Source organism: Lacerta agilis, chromosome W, assembly GCF_009819535.1.
Source record: "Lacerta agilis isolate rLacAgi1 chromosome W, rLacAgi1.pri, whole genome shotgun sequence".
NCBI lineage: Eukaryota > Metazoa > Chordata > Lepidosauria > Squamata > Lacertidae > Lacerta > Lacerta agilis.
The window spans coordinates 912457-925492 of NC_046330.1; the positions used below are offsets into that span (position 1 = coordinate 912457).

A 13036-nucleotide genomic window follows, 5' to 3' on the forward strand; every position below is an offset into this window, starting at 1 on the left:
GCCAGTCTCACTTGTCTCACTTGTCAAATTCGAGACATTGTATCCACCACTGCAACAGCAGTCGCCATCAAAACAGTTACTTTCTCTTTCACCCAAAGGGAAAAGAACGGGCTTCCTTTCCGTCGTATCTCCCGGAGCGCCAAATGTCAAAAATAGATCCAATATTAACGTACTCACGGCCAACGGGCTTCTTCTGTTTTCCTTCTAAACAGGTAGAACGATCTCGCTCACCGCGAGCGGCGGCCGCCGCTTCGCCGGTCCGGTTGGGGCATGTCTCCACAGCCCAGCTCCGTGGTCCCTTCACCCCCACTCCCCCTTTACAGGGGGAACGGGAGAAGGGTTCGGAGCTATAGCGGGCTCGCCGGAGAGCCCAAGCCGCGGGACATTCGACCCGCGGCTTATCGGAGCCCCGCTTTGCGGTAGCGGGGCTCCTACCCCCGGGCCGGCCTGGGTCGCCTCGCTGCCGAAGCGACCCACGACCGCCCGCGATGGCGTCCTCGGCGGAAGTCCCGACGCAGGGAACAATTAGAGGCAGCTGCAACTTGTAAGAGACGTGGTTACAGGCCAGCTACTTAAGAAAGGCTGGCTGCTCCCTTCGCGAGCACCTGCAACTGCTATGCTGAGTGCGTGGTTGCACTTGCTCGTTCTGTTCCTGGCTTGTTCCTGACTCCTGGCTTGTTCCTGGCTCCTGGCTTGTTCCTGACTGACTTGGCTGGTTCCTGACTTGGACTGTTTCCGACTTCGGCTTCTCCTGACCCCGTACTGATACTTGACTTCAGCTGGCTTCTGACCCGGACTGTTTGACCTTGGCTTATCTGACTGACTGCTGCGCTTCAGCACGCCAACTTGTTGGCGCCCTAACAGTTGTGGCAGGAACCATGAGCGGAAGAGTTGTCGCTTCCGGGATGCTGTGTGCAGGATGTGTGGAAAGACGGGACACCTCGCCAGGGTCTGTAGATCGGCAATGTCGGGAGCGACAGGATCACCTAGACCGGCACATCGCAGACTGCCCACCATAACTCATTTTCTAGAGGACTGCAACTACATCACGGATATCAACAGGAGGGCCGTGCACAGTTTCCAGCGCAAAGCAAGGCACATGTGAAAGTGAAGATTGAGGGTCAGCAGTGCGACATGGAGGTGGACTCCGGATCTGGATTCACCATCGTGTCGGACCAGACCCCGAGGACATTCTTCCCCAGGGGTAAGTTTCCCTCTCTGGAGCCCTTCCCGGCAGCATTGCAATCATACACAGTGGGCCGCATCCACGTTTCAGGAATGTGTGCTGTGAAAGTACAGTTCTGGGACAACAAGCCGTGCTCAAACTGGTGATTGCGAAGGGCAGTTTCCCCAGTCTCCTGGGCACTGACTGGTTCCCCACCCTGGGACTGAGTATATCCGGGCTTAATTCAATCCAAACCTCCCCTGAGATGAGCGAGGCATTATGCAAGGAATTTGCTGGTCTCTTTACTGGGAAACTGGGTTGTTATAAAGGGCCCCCAGTTGACTTCGAGCTGGACCCTCGGGTGGCCCCAATCCGACTCAAACCGAGGCGAGTGCCATTTGCACTGCAACCCAAGATTGAGGTAGAACTGGATAAATTGGTCAAGCAGGGAGTTCTCTCACTCGTGGACTCTGCTAAGTGGGAGACTCCAATCGTCACACCCCTTAAAGCAAATGGGGAAGTCAGGATCTGTGCAGATTACAAATGTACTATCAATAAGGCACTCGGAAAACTCATATCCCATTCCAGTCATCTCACAACTGTTGGCAAAACTGGCTGGGGGCAAGGTGTTCGCCAAAATTGACCTGGCACAAGCTTACCAACAGCTGCCAGTAACTCCGCAATCAGCGGAAGCACAGACTATCGTCACGCATAAAGGAGCATTTAGAGTTAACAGATTACCGTTCGGAGTTTGTGTGGCCCCAAGGATTTTTCAAGGGCTCATGGAACACCTGTTAAGGGGTCTGCCGGGGGTCTTGCCATTTTTTGTTTTTTTTTAAGATTTTTTATTATTTTACAATAAAACAAAGAAAGAAAGAAAAAAACATTACATAAACATAAAACACAATAAAAACACAATACATAATGAACAATAATCAAAATAAAAATAATAACAATAACAACAATCAAAGAAGAACATATACAAACCTTAACAAACATCTATCTTTGTACTTTTCTTGCTTCTGACTTATCTGTTAGGGGACTTCCCCTGTCCCCTCCACTGCCTTTAAAATCATATATACTCTTTAGGTAGCTTTGTGTCTTTTTCCAATAACATTTACCAAATCTCTTAATACTCTTTAAAATTGCTTAATCTAGTATAAATCATCACTTATAGTCAATATCTTAAAGTGTTCTTACACCATTAAATCATTCACAGCATAAATTTCTTCTGAACAATTTTCCTGATATTTACCTGCTAAAGCCGATTCTTCTAGTTAGTTCTGCTCAAATATTCAAATATTCAATTTTACACACTTAAGTAAATAGTCCTTAAATTTCTTCCAATCCTGCGACACCTTCTCCTCCCTCTGGTCTCGGATTCTAGCGGTCAGTTCAGCGAGTTCCATATAGTCCATTAACTTCATCTGCCATTCTTCCACTGTTGGGATCTCTTCACCCTTCCAGGTTCTTGCCAATAAAATTCTAGGAGCTGTTGTGGCATACATGAAAAATACTCTATCCTGACTGGGAATCTCTTCATTGGTCATGCTCAAAAGGAATGCCTCTGGTTTCTTACTAAAGGTAATTTTCATTACCTTCTTTAGCTCATTATAAATCTTATCCCAGAAAGCATTTACCCCAGGACATGACCACCACATATGAAAAAGGTACCTTTCGTAGATTTACATTTCCAACACACATCAGACATTTTAGAATTCATCTTAGCTATCTTAACTGGTGTCAGATACCATCTATACCAGTGTTTTTCAACCACTGTTCCGTGGCACACTAGTGTGCCGCGAGAGGTTGCCTGGTGTGCCGTGGGAAAAATTGAAAAATTATTTTATATATAGTCAATATAGGCACATAGTTAATTTTTTTAACATTTTCTAATGGTGGTGTGCCTCGTGATTTTTTTCATGAAACAAGTGTGCCTTTGCCCAAAAAAGGTTGAAAAACACTGATCTATACAACATTTTCATTATATTTTCTCTTAAACTATTACAAGCAGTAAATTTGATACCTTTCTGCCACAATCTCTCCCAGTCATCCATCATAATATTATGACCAACATCTTTCGCCCAATCTATCATTGTCGATTTAACCAATTCGTCTTTCGTATGCCACTCTAGCAACAAGTTATACATCTTGGAAAGGTTTTTAGAGTTCGATTCGATCAGTTCTGTTTCCAGTTTTGATTTTTCCATTTGAAAACCAATTTTCTTGTCTAATTTAAATGTTTCATGAACCTGATGATATTGCAGCCAGTCGGGGACTTGACTTTTAACTTGATCATAGCTTTTTAACTTAATTGAGTCTCCTTCTCGCTGCAATATATCCATATATCTTAGCCAACTTGCAGACATGTTCGGTCTCTTATAGGCCTTGGCCTCCACTGGTGAGATCCATCTAGGAGTCTTTCTCTCTAACAAGTCTTTATATCTTATCCAAACCTGATACAAAGCTTTCCTAACTATATGATTCTTAAAAGTTTTGTGGATTTTTGCCTTGTCATACCAAAGGTATGCATGCCAACCAAACATATTGTCATATCCTTCTAAGTCCAACACGTCCACGTTCTCCAATTTAAACCAATCCTTCAACCAGCAAAAGGCCGCTGCTTCAAAATAAATCTTTAAATCCGGTAGGGCAAAGCCTCCTCTCTCTTTAGAGTCTGTCAAAATCTTAAATTTAATTCTAGGCTTTTTTCCCTGCCATATAAACTTCGATAGGTCCCTTTGCCATATCTTAAAACAGTCCAATTTGTCCAAAATTGGTATGGCTTGGAATAAAAACAGCATCCTTGGTAGGACATTCATTTTAACAGCTGCTATTCTTCCCATTAACGACAATTTCAATCTCGTCCATATTTCCATGTCTTTCTTTATCTCTGTCCACAATTTTTCATAATTGTCCTTGTACAGGTTCAGGTTTTTTGCTGTAAGATTGACACCTAGATATTTTACAGTCTTAACAAAATTGAGACCAGTGCAGTCTTGTAATCTTTGTATCTGCTCTAAACTCATATTTTTACTCAATACTTTGGTTTTCTGCTTGTTTAGTTTGAAACCAGCTACACGTCCAAAAAGTTCAATTAATTCCAGGGCTTTGGGGACACTGCTTTCAGGTTCCTGTAGGGATAACATCAAATCGTCTGCGAAGGCGCGTAGTTTGTACTCTTTCTCTCCCACCTTGATTCCTTTTATCTGTTTCTCCATTCTTATCATATTTAGGAGGACCTCCAGGACCGTAATGAATAATAAAGGGGAGATAGGGCACCCTTGTCTTGTTCCTTTCTCAACTTCGATTTCCTCCGATATCACACTGTTTATTATTATTTTCGCTTTTTGTTCTGTATATATGGCATTAATGCCATTTAAAAATCTTTCTCCAACTCCCATCTTTTCCAAATTCTTTTTCATAAATGTCCAAGATACATTATCAAAGGCTTTCTCTGCATCTATGAACATTAGTGCTGCATCTGTATTTATGTTTCTTTCCAGTTTTTCTAAAATGTCCACAATGATTCTTGTATTGTTATTTATTTGTCTTCCTGGTAGGAAACCTGCTTGGTCTTTATGAATACAGTCTTTTAGCACTCTTTTTAATCTTGTAGCCATGACATTCGCGAAAATTTTATAATCCACATTTAAAAGGGAAATTGGACGATAATTTTTCATTAACGTTTTATCTGTCTCTGGTTTTGGAATCAGTGTGATAAAGGCTTCTTTCCACGTCTCTGGTGCCCTATCTCCTTCTAGTATTTTATTGCAAATTTCTTTCAAAGGCTGTGATAGCCAATCTTTCAAAGTCTTGTAATACTTTGCTGTCAGTCCATCTGGTCCTGGGGCCTTCCCTAGTTGCATATTGTTAATTGCATCTTCTATCTCTTGGGTCGATAACGGTTGGTTGAGAATTGCTAATTTATCCTCTGGGACTTTTTGCAATCCATTTTTTTCCAGAAATCGGTCTATCTCTGATTCTTCTATCTTCTCCTCCTTGTACAGTTGTTTATAAAATCTTTGGAAACACCATCTGATTTCCTCCGGATTCTCCACAATTCTTCCATTTACTACTAAATTGCTGATGACATTTGCCTTCTGTCTTTTCTTCAGCTGCCAGGCTAATAATTTTCCACATTTGTTTGCTGACTCGAATGTTCTCTGCTTCATCAACTTCACTTTCCATTCTATATCTTGGTTTACGATTTTTGCATATTGGGATTGCAAGTATTTAATTTCTTTTTGAATTTTTAAACATTTAGGATGTCCTCTTAATTCTTTTTCCTTTGCTTTAATCAGTTTCAACAATCTTTCCATTTCCGCATTTTGTTGTCTCTTCTTCTTTGCTTTTTCACTTATGAGGAATCCTCTCATTACCGCTTTACTTGCATCCCAAACAATCCTTTTTTCAACTTCTGAATTCCAATTGATTTGAAAATACTCCTTCATCTTTTTTACAGCTCTTTCTACCAGCTTAGTATCTCTCATCAAAGCGTCATCCATTCTCCACCTAAAAGAATCCTTGGAAACCATTTTTAGGGTTACCTGTACCGGATTGTGGTCAGAATATGTCTTTGGGCCGATTTCTGCTTTTTGTATTTTCGGTGCCAATTCATTCGGGATCCAGATGTAGTCTATCCTCGACCATGACTTCTGGGATTCACTGAAGTAAGTTGCCTCTGTTTCGGTGGGATTTTTTAACCTCCAAGAGTCCACCAAGTTTAAATTGTCCACCATTTCAAAAAGAGTCTTTGGTAGTTTCCCATCATTTGTTAGTTTAGTTCTTTGAGATCTGTCCATTAATGTGGAAACTGCACCATTAAAATCTCCAAGGCAAACTATTTTATAGTCCAAATAGTCCAGCAGCAGATCATGTATATTCTTGTAGAAAATTGACTTTCCATCATTTGGTGCATAAAGTCCCAGAATCAAAAATTTTTCGCCTTGTATTTTAATTTCAATTGCGATGTATCTCCCTTCTTCATCTTTGAATAACTGTCTTGGGCTATATTTTTCCTTTGCATAAATTACCACTCCTCTCTTCTTGACTTTATCCGATGATATGAATTCTTGGCCTAATTTTTTGTTCTGTAGTAATCTTCTGTGACGTCGAACTATATGGGTCTCCTGTAGACATATTATGTCTAGATTCTTCTTTTCCAAACTATAAAAAACTCTGCGTCTCTTCGGTGTCTGGTTCAATCCCCGAACGTTCCATGTCATCAATTTGAGCGCCATTTTCCTTTACTTTTTTATTCTCCTCCTCCAGATGCCTCTGCTTTCTTGCCTTCTTCTGGGTCCTTTTCACTTGGTCCTGGTAACCCCGGCGGTGGAAATGTACCTGGAAGTCTATAAAAGAATGCTGGGTCAAGTGGTGTATCTTTAAAATCTTCCAGATGCTTGTCCAGAAACTTTTGCTTTTCCACCGGGGATTTTATCCTTATCTTTTTTCCTTCAAACGTGAACGCCAGGCCTTCCGGGAATTCCCAAGTGAAAGGAATCTTTCTTCTCCTTAGCTCTGTTGTCAAATCGTTGTACGACACTCTTTTGTCTAGGAAAAATTTGGGGATGTCCTTATAGAAGATGACTTTATTCTGCTGTACCACCAGGTTGTTCTTGTAGTGTAGGTCCAGAAAGTAGTCTCTGTCGTATCTATTGTGCAGCACAATCAAACAGTCGCTGACTGTTTTAGTGTTTTTCTTTCCTCTGGATCCTCTAGGCCCAAACCTGAAGGCCTTCACTATGAGGGCTGAGACTTCTTCTGCTTCCAAATGCCAAAATGTTGAAAATTGCTCCACAATATATGCCTTTAGGCTATCGCCTTCCAATTCAGGGAGACCTCTTAGACGGATGTTCCCTTCTCTTTGTCGGAGTTGAAGAAAGGCAAGAGATTCTTCTACACTTCTCTGCTGTGTTCCAATTCTTTCTATTTTCTCCAAATCAATATTATCCAATTTCTCCTCCACCTTTTTTATTTTTTCTTTAACCACTTTAAATTCCTCTGAATCCTTTTTCAAAACTGTCACCTCTTGACCAATTTTATTAATTTCTTCTCTATTTTTCCTTACGTTTTCCTCAATTTGTCCAATTGACTTTTCCAATGTTTGGGTGGAATCTTTAATTTCAGCTTGAAGTTTTTCTGTTGCAGAGTTAACTGTTGCATTTATTGTGTTTACTGAAGCCTGCGTTTGCTTCAACTCGTCAGTAACATTTTTAAGTCCTTGTGCTATATCTGCAATACTAGCAGCTAGTCTCTCCATTTGCTCCTGTAAGGTTAAGGAAACAGAGCCTTTTCTTTGTGCAGAAGCAGTTGTTTTGGATCTAGTGCTATCTTGTATTTCCTGTGGGCTCTGCAGCTGGAGTCTCAAGGTCACCCCCTTTGTAGTAACAGTCTCAGACATTCACAGTAGAAAACCAACAGTCCCAAAAGTAAACACCAGGTGGCCAGCAACTCAATTCAGAGAACAAAGAGACTGCTGAGCCAGGAGCCCCATGCAGTTCCAACAAATCCAACTTTTTAGGCAAAGAGTTCACTTACTTCCAAAATTCCAAACTTTTTACAGTCAAGAAGTATTAGTTAAAATAGTCCAAGTCAGTACATATTTTTCCACTTGCAGTGTTACCACCAAGTCCATGTATTTAGTTGTAACCGGCAACAAAAAAGCTACAATGTCTCCACTGGTAAACAGTTACTGATACAGTTACAAATAAAATGGCAATAATTTAACGCAGCCTGCTTCTGACCCTGAATCCTTATCCAGAGGGTGAGCGGTGTCTTCTTTTGCCATAACACTTGTTATTAAGTCTTTATAAATCTTCTAAACAACTTTTAATCCACTTTTTAAAAAGTTTGGCAGAGTTCGCAAAACTTTCCCGTTAGTCGCGGCTTTGCTCTTTTAGCGCTACCAAGCTCTTTCAAGCAGTTCAAAGGGAACAGGCTTCCTTTTGAAGTTTTCTCTGTAAGTTAATACTCTTAAAAGTTATAGTCCATTTGAAAGTTCTACTTACAGAGCTTCTCTTTGCAGTTTCTAAGCTGGAAGTGCTGGGTGCTCGAGTCTGGCGGGATCGCTGCTTTGTCCTCCGGATGCAGCCGTCTCTTCAGTCCCGTACCGGAGCCTCGCTCGCTCGATTTTCCCCCTTACGAGGGTCAATCGAGAGCGGGGACGGCACGTCTGGGACCCACGAGACCACGGTCCACGGGACGCTCTTCCTGTGGCTTTAAGGGGCCCGCGGCGCAGGCACGGTAACCCCTAAAGCCTCACGGAGGACGGAGCTCTTCAGCTCCCGACCGCCATTGACCGGCACCAAACCGGAAGTCGGTCTTGCCATTTTTTGATGACGTTCTGATTGCTGGAAAAGACCCCCAGAAACTGGCTGAGTGTGTCCGTGCAGTGTTACTCAAATTCAAGGAGGTGGGACTGCAACTGAGAAGGGGAAAATGTAATTTGGGGGTGCCAACTGTGGACTTCTTGGGGTTTAAAATTGACGCAGCAGGCATCCACCCCACGGATGCTAAAGTTAAGGCCATCATCGAGGCACCACGCCCGCAGAACAAGACGGAGTTGCAGTCATTCCTGGTACTTATTAACTTTTATCATTCGTTTTTACCCCAGAAAGCTTCAGTAGTGGAACCGTTACATAGATTATTGCAGAAAAAGAATGTGTGGCATTGGGCACAGGAGCAGCAGAAGACTTTTGTCTCCTTGCGAGGAATGCTGACTAGCAAGAGCGTCCTTGCTCATTATGATGAGTCAAAGCCGCTGGTCCTGGGGGCTGTGCTGAGCCATAGGGAACCGGATGGGTCGGAAAAGCCCATCTCTTTGTATTCCCATACGTTGTCGCCCACGGAGCGCAACTATGCTCAAATTGACAAAGAGGCACTGGCAATCGTGGCAGAAATCAAAAAGTTCCATGACTATGTATACGGTCACCATTTCTCCATTGAAACGGACTGCAAGCCACTGTTAGGGTTGTTGAACCCGAACAAACAAATGCCGCATATTCTATCCCCCAGAATGTTGCGCTGGTCTATATTCCTGAACAGGTTCCAGTACACCCTGACCCATGTGCCGGGAAAAAGGTTGTGCCATGATGATGCACTGAGTCGATTGCCCCTTCCTGGTGTGAGCGATGCAGATCCTGCCCCAGCGGAACGCATTATGATGCTAGAAACGCTTCCGGGGCCCCCTGTAACTGCAACTGAAATAGCTGAGAGAATGAGGAAAGATGCCGTTCTCTCTCGTGTGCTCACTTGGGAGGGGGTGGCCAGGTGGTCCGCATGAAGAAAAAATCAGGCCTTATGAGACAAGGCAGCATGAGTTGTCCCTGCATAAGGGTTGTCTCCTGTGAGGAGACAGGGTGATCATCCCAGCACCACTGAGAAACAGGGTTCTTGAGACACTTCACATGGGACACCCAGGAATGGTCAGGATGAAGTCGCTAGCCTGATGTTATGTGTGGTGGCCTGGAATGGACCATGATGTAGAACAATGGGTGCGAACATGCAAGGCTTGCCAAGAGGTGCGCCCAGAAGTGGCCAGAGCACCGGTCCACTGGTGGGAGCAGTCTCGGACTCCCTGGAGCCAGCTGCACTTAGATTTTGCTTGGCCATTCCAAGGGAAGGTCTTTTTGGTTATCGTTGATGCATATTCCAAATGGTTAGAAGTAGCTATGGTCCCCAGCATGGCATCAGCCGCAGTAATCAAGGTGTTGAGACAGCTGTTTGCAACCCATGGGTTACCTGAGACCATCGTATCAGATAATGGAGCAGCTTTTGTATCCCAAGAATTCAGGGCATTCTTGGCTGATAACTTCATAAGAGGGGTCACATCAGCTCCCTTTCACCCATCCTCCAATTGGCAGGCTGAGCACATGGTAAGGACAGCCAAAGGATCTATTGCGCGCTTAAAGGAGGGTAACTGGTCGGCTCGCATTGCGCAAATGCTGTTTTTGCAGCATGCGGTGGCGGGCAAGTCGCCAGCTGAGCTGCTCCTAGGTAGAAGGCTGGTAACGGTGCTGGATTATGTCCACCCAGATAAAATGCCAAACCGTAAACTAACACACCAACAAAACCTCGACCAGGAACTTTCTATCTTCTACCTAAAATACACAAACCAGGAAATCCAGGACGCCCCATCACCTCAGGTATTGGCACTATTACAGCGGGTGTTTCTGGTTATATGGACTCTGTTCTGAAACCATATGCCATCAGTGCTCCCAGCTACGTATGTGACACCACAGATTTTCTGAGGAAAATACAATCTTTGAATAATCCTCCTAACAATACTATTCTAGTCACCATGGATGTGGAATCTCTGTATACCAACATCCCACACAATGATGGCTTACAAGCTATAAGGAACACCATTTCAGATAAAACCACAGCGGACTTTGCTACCAAACTCTGTCATTTTGTCCTTACCCACAACAATTTCAAATTTGGAGATGATCTGTTCCTTCAGATCAGTGGCACAGCAATGGGCACCCGCATGGCCCCACAGTATGCCAACATCTTCATGGCAGATTTAGAACAACGTTTCCTAAACTCCTACCCACTCAAACCTCTCTTGTACCTGCGTTACATTGACAATAATTTTATGATCTGGACACATGGTCAACAGACCCTCGACACCTTCCACCAGAAATTCAATGACTTTCACCCCACCATCAAACTAACATGAACCAATCTATGCAAGAAATACATTTTCTGGACACTACTATAAAAATACAGGATGGACACATAGGCACCACCTTATACCGTAAACCAACTGACCAACAAACATATCTGCATGCTTCTAGCTACCACCCCAAACAATCCATTGTATATAGCCAGGCCCTACATTATAGCCGCATCTGTTCCAACTCTACAGACAGAGACTCTCACCTAAGAGATCTACAGCAAACCTTTTTAGAACTAAAATATCCACCCGATGAAGTTAAACAACAGATCAACAGAGCCAAACTGATACCCAGAGAGAACTTGCTGCAAGACAGACCCAAAAAAGAAAACAACAGAACACCACTAGTAATCACATACAGCTCACAAGTTAAAACAGTATAATGCATCATCAGAGATCTACAACCTCTCCTAGACAATGACAGTTCTCTTTCTCAAGCTCTGGGAGGAAGACCTTTCATTGCCTACAGACAGCCACCCAATCTTAAACAACTCCTCACCCACAATAATACAACAACAGAGCCTGCAATAAACCCAGATGCCAACTTTGCTGCCACATAAACCTGGACAACACCATTACTGGCCCCAACAACATCAAACACACCATCTCAGGACTATTTAATTGCTCATCTTCTAACATTGTGTATGCAATCAAATGCCAACAGTGCCCTTCAGCTCTCTACATTGGACAAACAGGCCAAACCCTATGCCAAAGGTTAAATGGACATAAATCTGATATCAGGAATCACAAGACAGAGACCAGTAGGAGATTTATACGATCTGAGGTGAAACCAGAGTAGGAGAACACTTCAATCTCCCAGGACATTCTATACAAGATCTCAAATTAGCTGTCTTAATACAAAGGAATTTCAGAAATAGACTGGAAAGAGAAGTGGCTGAATTGCAACTCATTACCAAACTCAAAACCACGGAGAGACCTGGTCTGAACAAAGACTTTGGATTCTTATCTCATTATACATGACAAAGCTATCTTTAGCCATCTCACCCCTTGCTTTTTCCTTTAGGACTAATTACAGTTGTTAACAGTCATCAACAGGTTTTCCACACCCATCAGCCAATCACCCATTCCCACCACCCTTCTGAGTAATACCCCTCCTCACTCTCTCACTATATATAAGGGTCTGGTGACTTCTATTTCAGTGTATCTGAAGAAGTGTGCATGCACATGAAGGCTCATACCAAGAACAAACTTAGTTGGTCTCTCAGGTGCTACTGGAAGGAGTTTTTTATTTTTTGTTTTGTTTTGTCTTTTGTCTGTCTCTTCTCTTTTAAGGGATGGTTATAAGTTTTGCTTTGAGAATGATGTATGTACTATCTCTAAGGGGGGGGGGGGTGAACTGTTGGTCAGTGTTCCATGTAATGGGGACGGACTCTTTGTCCGTGAAACGGGTAACAGCACCTCTGACACGGCCCAGGCACAGTGTGCAAATGTACCCACGCATGACAGGTGCCTACATCTGTGGCACAGGAGGATGTTGTACAGCAATTGGCAGTATGTCAAGAAGCTAGCAGGTAATGCTGAGGGGTGCAAATTGTTGCCATGCTCAAAATTCCTGGATTGTAGAGCATGCAAAAGGGCCAAAGTGACAACGTGTCAATACCCCAGGTCCGACAGGGTTACCACTGAATCTTTTGCTTTGGTTCATGTGGATCTCTGTGGACCGATGTCAGTGGCCAGTATGGGCAGAACTTTTTACATTCTGACTTTGACTGACGACCACTCAAGGATGGGCTGGATTGTGCCCCTGAAGCTCAAGGGGGAGGCGGCCAGCGTGATCAAAGAGTGGGTTTTAGCTGTTGAGCTTGAATTCTCCTGCAGGGTGCACTGTTTCCAAACAGTCAGACAGAGGTTCTGAGTTTACAGGGTCTGCACTGCAGGGTTTTTTCCACCAGAAGGAGATCAAACACAGGTTGACAGCCCCCCCATTCGCCACAACAGAATGGGATCACAGAGAGGCACAATCAAACCCTCCAGGAGGCAGTGTCAGCCATGCTTTTTGATTTGGGGTTGTCTCAAAGGTATTGGGCTGAAGCCTGGAAGTGTGCTTCATTCACTTTGAACAGGACGTTCAATTCAGTGGTAGGGGACACGCCCTATTTTGTGTTGCATGGTAGGAAACCCAAAGTCCACTTCTTGAGAGTTTTTGGGTGTGAAGCTTACATTTTGAT

At 43.6% G+C, this 13036-nt stretch overlaps 1 pseudogene; it reads left to right on the top strand.

The window, feature by feature from the left end:
• Positions 1-1134: 1134 nt before the first annotated feature.
• LOC117039800 lies at positions 1135-2004 on the top strand (annotated as a pseudogene).
• Positions 2005-13036: the final 11032 nt, after the last annotated feature.